This window comes from Mustela lutreola, chromosome 3, assembly GCF_030435805.1.
Source record: "Mustela lutreola isolate mMusLut2 chromosome 3, mMusLut2.pri, whole genome shotgun sequence".
NCBI classification, from domain to species: domain Eukaryota; kingdom Metazoa; phylum Chordata; class Mammalia; order Carnivora; family Mustelidae; genus Mustela; species Mustela lutreola.
This window is the reverse complement of record NC_081292.1, coordinates 30,023,404-30,030,617: the sequence shown is the minus strand read 5'-3', so window position 1 is coordinate 30,030,617 and position 7,214 is coordinate 30,023,404. Positions and strand designations below refer to the sequence as shown.

Here is a 7,214-nt window from a genome sequence, read left to right as displayed (position 1 = left end):
CCTCTGCCTCTCCTCCCACTCAAATGCACCCTTTCTCTAAAATAAATAAATCTCTAAAAATAAATATTTAAATAAGGATCCAAATGATGTTTATATATCAATCTTATTGTTATTTTCTTTTTCTTTTCTTGGTATTTTTTTTTTTAATTTTTTATTTTTTATAAACATATATTTTTATCCCCAGGGGTACAGGTCTGTGAATCACCAGGTTTACACACTTCACAGCACTCACCAAAGCACATACCCTCCCCAATGTCCATAATCCCACCCCCTTCTCCCAAACCCCCTCCCCCCAGCAACCCTCAGTTTGTTTTGTGAGATTAAGAGTCACTTATGGTTTGTCTCCCTCCCAAAAGATTTTATTTATTTATTTGACAGAGAAAGAAATCACAAGTAGGCAGAGCAGCAGGCAGAAAGAGAAGGGGAAGCAGGCTCCCCACCAAGCGGAGAGCCCAATGCAGGGCTTAATTCCAGGACTCTGGGATCATGACCTGAGCCGAAGGTCAGGTCACCTGAGCCACCCAAGCGCCCCTTATTTTCTTTTTATATGTAGGTTTCTTTCCTATTTTATTTGCAATTTTTCTTCCTCCCTGTCTCTCTCCCCCCAGTCTTTTCTTATCTCTCTCTTCCTCTCTCTCCTTCTCTTCTCTTTGGGATGGCTATTGAAGAAAGATACTAGTTGGTTTTTCCTACAGAAACCCTACTCCCCCTATTCTGCTTACATTTCCATGGTACCATTTAACATGGTCCTCCATCCCTTTAATTTCTTACTAATTAGTAGTTAGATATTGATAGATTTGGGCTTGATATTTTTTATTGAGAGTTCTTCATAGGTATAATTCTCTGAATATGTACATAATGTCTGTCTGTCTCACTCTCAGTGATGTTAGTAGTCATTGAGGATTACTCTTTATAGAAATTAATTTATTAGGGATTATAAAATAGTGAAAATGTCATCATTTCTTTATTTTTTAGTAGATGGAAGATTTTCCTAAAGTAAACTTTCTCAATATCAATTATCTGCTTTCCCTGCTTTTCCATTATCAAGAAAATGATGATCAGTGAAGTTTATTAATTATTGAATTTACAAATTTGAATATATTGGATTTGTGTCAATCCATTGTGGTTAATACCTGTATTGATGTTCAAAGGCCCAAGTCAATAGGCCAAGTTGACACCTGAGTCTCTTTGACAAGACCATAGTAGCCTTTGATAATTTCTTGGCTTTCTGGCTGACAAAATGCTCATCAGTAAATTTCCTGATTCAGAACTGGAATCAACCATCTGTCCAATGAGTACTGGTTCCTTTTGGTGGGAAATGATATTTTTCTCTTGTTGGTTACCATTTGTCAGGTTTGTGTTCCTTATTTAAAAAATTATGATAATAACAAGATTATACTTTCAGGGATCATTTCTATAGTTTGTTACTAAAAATATTAATAGATTTTATTTTTCAGAGTGGTTTCAGATTCACAGCAAAATTGAACAGAAGGTACAGAGATTCTGTACATATATCCTCTGTGCCCTCAAACATACAGCCTTTCCTACTATCAAAATTCTGCACCTTAGTACATTTATTATTATCAGTGAACCTATGTGGACACATTATTGCCACTCCAAGTCCATAGCTTACATTAGGGTTCACTATTGGGATGTTCTTTGGGTTTTAGAAAATGTATGCTGACATGTATGCCCTAATATAATATGATACAGAGTGGTGTCACTGCCCTAAAAATCCCGTGTGTTCCACCTGTTCTCCCCTCCTTCCTCCCTAATTGCTAAAAACCACTGATTCTTTTACTGTCTCCATAGTTTTTTTTCCCCCCAGAATACCATATAGTTGGAATCATACAGTATGTAGGTTTTTCTCCTTTCACTTAATTATATGCATTTAAGTTTCTTCCATGTCTTTCTATGGCTTTATAGTTCATTTCCATTTGGGCTGCTAAAACAAACACCTCAGATGGGGTGGCTTATAAACAACAGCAATTTATTTCTCAGAGTTCTGGAGGATGGAAGTCCAAAACTGGATGCCAGCATGGTTGGGTTCTGGTGAAGACCCTCTTCTGGGTTGCAGATTGCTGACTTCTCAATGTAACCTCACATGAAAGGGGCAAGGGAGCTTTCTCTGGCCTCTAAGGGCTGCAAAGTATTCCATTGTATTGATACAGCAAGGTTTTATTTAATCCGTTCTCTATTAATAAATATTGGGGTTGTTCACAATCTTTATTATTACAAATAACATTTCTTCTTCTTCTTCTTTTTTTTTAAAGATTTTATTTATTTATTTGAGATAGAGAGAGAGTGTGCCCATGCATTGGTGGGGGGTGGGGAGCATAGGGAGAGGGAGAAGCAGGCTCCTCACTGAGCAGGGAGCAGGTTGGAGGGCTCAATCCCAGGACTCCGAGATCATCACCTGAAACAAGGAGATGCTTATCTTACTGAACCACCCAGGCATCCCTACAAATAATATTTCAGTGAATTCCTGTGAAGCTATCTTTTTGTTTTTTTTCAACATAGCTTTGTAGTAGATTTCTAGAAGTCGGATTGCTAAATCAAAGCATAAGTGCTTGGGTAATTCTGCTATATATTGACAAACTCCACTCACTGCAGAAGTTAGAAATATTTTGTATTTCCTTAACAACATATTAATATGCTATTTCTTCATGGCCTTTTCAACAGAAAAGTTGAAATACTTTAAATTGCTTTTGTGTTGCAGACTTTTGGATGTTTCCCAATCTGATAAGAAAGAAATAATAACTCGGTGAAGTTTTAAATTACACTTCTATTGTTATGAATGTAATTGAAAACTTTTCTTATGTTTAACAGCCATTTTCATTTTTTCCCTATGAATTCTGTTCATATATCTAGACCATTTTTCTATAGGATTGCCTTTTTTCTTTAGTTTTAGGAGCTTCTATATATATTAGAGATACGAACCATTTATGTATAACATATACTTTTTCTTAGCCAGTCATTTGCTTTTTTATTTAGCTGTATTTATTTTCACATTTTTATCTACTCAAACTCATCATTTTCATTGCTCCTGGAGTCATAGTTTCCCCACTTTAAGGTTATAGAATAATTCAGTTGTGTTTCTTTTAAATACTCTTATAAATCACCAAATTAACCCAGTTTGGTGGGTTGTAGCCAGCAATTTTTTATTTTTATTTGTATGCATGTATGTATGCATGTATGTATTTTAAAAGATTTTATTTATGTATTTGAGAGACAGAGAGAGAACAAGAGAGAGAGAGCAAGAGAAAGAGAGAGAACATGAGGGTCGAGAGGGCAGAGGGCGAAGCAAATTCCCTTCTGAGCATGGAGCCCGATGCAGGGCTCAATCCCAGGCCTCTGAGATCATGACCTGAGCTAAAAGCAAACCTTTAACGGACTGAGCCACCCAGGCACCACAAAACCAGCAATATTTTTAAATAAGAATTAAATGGAATAGAAAAACACATATTAAGTGCACATAATAGAAAGTATTGAAAGAGCCTGTAAGTTGTCATTTCTATCCTCACAGCAAGAAAAAGCTGAACAAACTGAAAGTCATCGATTTTTAGAGACTTATTAGAAAACTGAGGTCAGGGGCACCTAGGTGGCTCAGTGGGTTAAGCCGCTGCCTTCGGCTCAGGTCATGATCTCAGGGTCCTGGGATCGAGCCGCACATCGGGCTCTCTGCTCAGTGGGGAGCCTGCTTCCTCCTCTCTGTCTATCTCTCTGCCTGCTTGTGATCTCTCTGTCAAATAAATAAAATCTTAAAAAAAAAAAAAAAAAAAACTGAGGTAAAGGACAAAGTGTTACTACCCAAAACAGAGAGACAGACAGGAAGATAGAGACAATTACAGGATACCAGGAGTAGAAGTGCGGGAGAAGCAGCCAGTAGCAGAACCTCTCTATCTGTAAGAATACTTTGAACTGTAACGGATGAATTACTAAATAGCTCCACGTAGAATAGCTTAGGAGTTAAAAACTCCACGGGGACCCAGTTTTAATGGGACTCTCCCATTTCTAGAGTTTTCCCATTTCTAGAGTTTTACCTGTTCTTGCTGAGAAGATGGGAGACAAATCCCCTAGTACTTCTAGACAGAGAAGGGGAAAAGAAACCATATTTTGAACATATTTTGAAATATGTTCTTAGCAAGGTCTACCCTCAAGGGAAACTGTTTTACCAGAGCCTAACTGACTGGGGTTTTAGTAAACCTAACTGGCCTGAGGGAAGGGAAATACCCAGCTTAGACTCACTAAAAAACTGAGACCCACTAAGAAACCAAGACCTAATCACAGGCCCGTAGCATACTTTCCCCTCACCCTACACCTTGCTGCATATCAGTAGGGCTCCTGTATAATATCATGCGATTGAAGCTAAAAGAACTAAAAGCCTCAGATGCTATTGAAGGAGTCTCTATGAAAACCCAAAGACTACAGGGGAGACAAAAGCAATGACAATAAAGGAAATTTATACCTTCTGACACCACAGTTACAGTAAACAGTAAACAGTAAACACTATCTACGCCATATAAACATTAAGCATGTATTGCTTTGTAACAATTTGTATGTGTAACATTTATCAATATAGACATAGTTATGAATGTGTATATAGATTGCAGTCTAAGATGTATTTCTTACATCTTAGTTATGAATGTGTATATAGATTGCAGTCTAAGATGTATTTCTTACTATGAACTGTAGCCAAAAAAGTTGAATTAGCATAGGGAATCTCTTGACTTTGCTCTCTACAAAACGAAACAATACTAGTACCTATACACTCATAAGCCATTCAAGTACCATTAAAAGTTTCTCCCATTTCAGGCAGCAACAGCTCAGTGAAGACATGAACAATGTATATTCATGAAAGAAGTTTTCTTATTTTCATGAAAACAGTTGGGATTGCAGAGATCGGTACTTCTCAAGCAGAACTTAAACTTTTCAAGTCAGCATAGGTTCTTGTGTTCTAGCCATGCTTATCCCTTAGTTGTGATATCCAGTGAGCTAGCAAAAGATGCCAAAGAAGCTAGAGGCCCTTGTGATCTTGACAGACCTGCTTACTTTCATCTTACTTGTGCTAGCCATAGTCTTCCTTTATAATGGTATTGTCTGAAGCATGCAGAAGTTTTCAAGTATAAATATGCATATAACTTGTACTACCTGTAGTAGCAAGCCTCTTAGTAATTTACTCTCTTTAACATACTGCTATATTCTCTTTCCTGCATCCTACATCTTTGTTCTTGCTCTTAGAACTCACCTAAATGAATATCGTGCACCTGTAAGGCCAAACTTCTCTTAAGTCTAACTCCTCTATGAAATTGAAAAGATTCCCCTGTAGACTGTCCTTCCTTCCTTTCTTTCCTTCCTTCCTTCCATCAATCAGTCCTATTTATAAAAAGAGAGAAAGGAAGATACTCTTTTTTTAAGAGTTCAGCTTTTTATTGAACATGTTCAGAAGAGGTTTAGTCAGAAAGTCCAAAGCCAGTGTCATCATCAGACTCCCCTGATTCTTCTTTCTTTGCTTCCACCTCCTACTCATCAGCAGGGTGGGAAAGCAGCCATGGTAGATGGAGCACAACCTCCTGCTGGGGCAGGTCCAACAGCCTCTACCTTGCAGACAAGGCTCTTGATGGGACACTGGTCAGAGCCCTTGCAAACAAGCCCCACCAAGAAGGTTCAACATTTACACCGCTTATTTCATGAGGGCATTGATCTTCTCCTCTGTGACTGTCCCTTCATGGTCACGCAGGACATGGGCCGAGTAGATGTAGGCGAGCTCTGAGACTGAAGCCATGGTGTGGGCAAGGGCCGAGTGGGTGCTGCCTGGCAAGACGCCAGTCGTGGATGAAGTGAGGGCCTCACCCAAAGGTGGCCTAAGCTTCCTCCAGACAACAAAGCACCTTATTTAACCCAGTCTCTTATGTGTCCAAAGAACTGATTTCGTGAACCATTCTTCTTAATAAAAAAAATCATTTATCACCATGAGTTTATTACTCATTTCACATGTAGGAATCTTGACACATCTGTTAAATTTTAACTCCTGGAGTTAAAATGACTCCTGGAGTCATTTCTTTTAAGTTTCATTTTAGTTGATCAAAAGATTGGTATGTAGCAGGTACTCAACAAATACTTATTCAATGAATGGATTCATGAAGGACTCAATATACCAGTTCTCCTTTAAGAAAGATAGTTGCTGGCTATTTGTTAATCTCTCTTTTTTAAAATTTTTTATTTTTTCAGCATAACAGCATAACTCCCTTCTCCTCTCCATCTCCCCTTGTCCTCCATGCTATTTGTTATGCTCCACAAATAAGTGAAACCATATGATAATTGACTTTCTCTGCTTGACTTATTTCACCCAGCATAATCTCTTCCAGTCCTGTCCATGTTGCTACAAAAGTTGGGTATTCATCCTTTCTGATGGAGGCATAATACTCCACAGAGTATATGGGCCACATCTTCCTTATCCATTCGTCTGTTGAAGAGCATCTTGGTTCTTTCCACAGTTTGGTGACCGTGGCCATTGCTGCTATAAACATTGGGGTACAGATGGCCCTTCTTTTTACTACATCTGTATCTTTGGGGTAAAACAAAGAGGCAACCCATGGAATGGGAGAAGATATTTGCAAATGACAGTATAGACAAATGGTTGATATCCCTGATCTATAAAGAAGTCCTCAACACAAACAAAACAGACAATCATATCAAAAAATGGGCTGAAGGGAGTTGGGGGAAATTGGAAGGGGAGGTGAACCATGAGAGATTATGGACTCTGAAAAACATGCTGAAGGGTTTGAAGTGGTGGGGGGGTGGGAAGTTGGGGGAACCAGGTGGTGGGTATTAGAGAGGGCACGGATTGCATGGAACACTGGGTGTGGTACGAAAACAATGAATACTGTTATGCTGAAAATAAATAAAAAAATATTTTAAAAAAAAAGATTCAGGAAAAAAAAAGTGGGCTGAAGATATGAACAAACACTTCTCCAATGAAGACATACAAATGGCTATCAGACACATGAAAAATGTTCATCATCACTAGCCATCAGGGAGATTCAAATTAAAACCACATTGAGATATAACCTTACGCCAGTTAGAATGGCCAAAATTAGCAAGATAGGAAACAACATGTTTTGGAGAGGATGTGGAGAAAGGGGAACCCTCTTACACTGTTGGTGGGAATGCAAGTTGGTGCAGCCACTTTGGAGAACAGTGTGGAGATTCCT

At 38.4% G+C, this 7,214-nt stretch overlaps 2 pseudogenes; one reads left to right on the top strand and one right to left on the bottom strand.

The window, feature by feature from the left end:
- Positions 1 to 1,389: 1,389 nt before the first annotated feature.
- On the top strand, positions 1,390 to 1,462 carry LOC131828249 (small nucleolar RNA U3; annotated as a pseudogene).
- A 3,991-nt stretch (positions 1,463 to 5,453) lies between these two features.
- Positions 5,454 to 5,785, bottom strand: LOC131828019 (large ribosomal subunit protein P1-like; annotated as a pseudogene).
- Between the last annotated feature and the right edge of the window lie 1,429 nt (positions 5,786 to 7,214).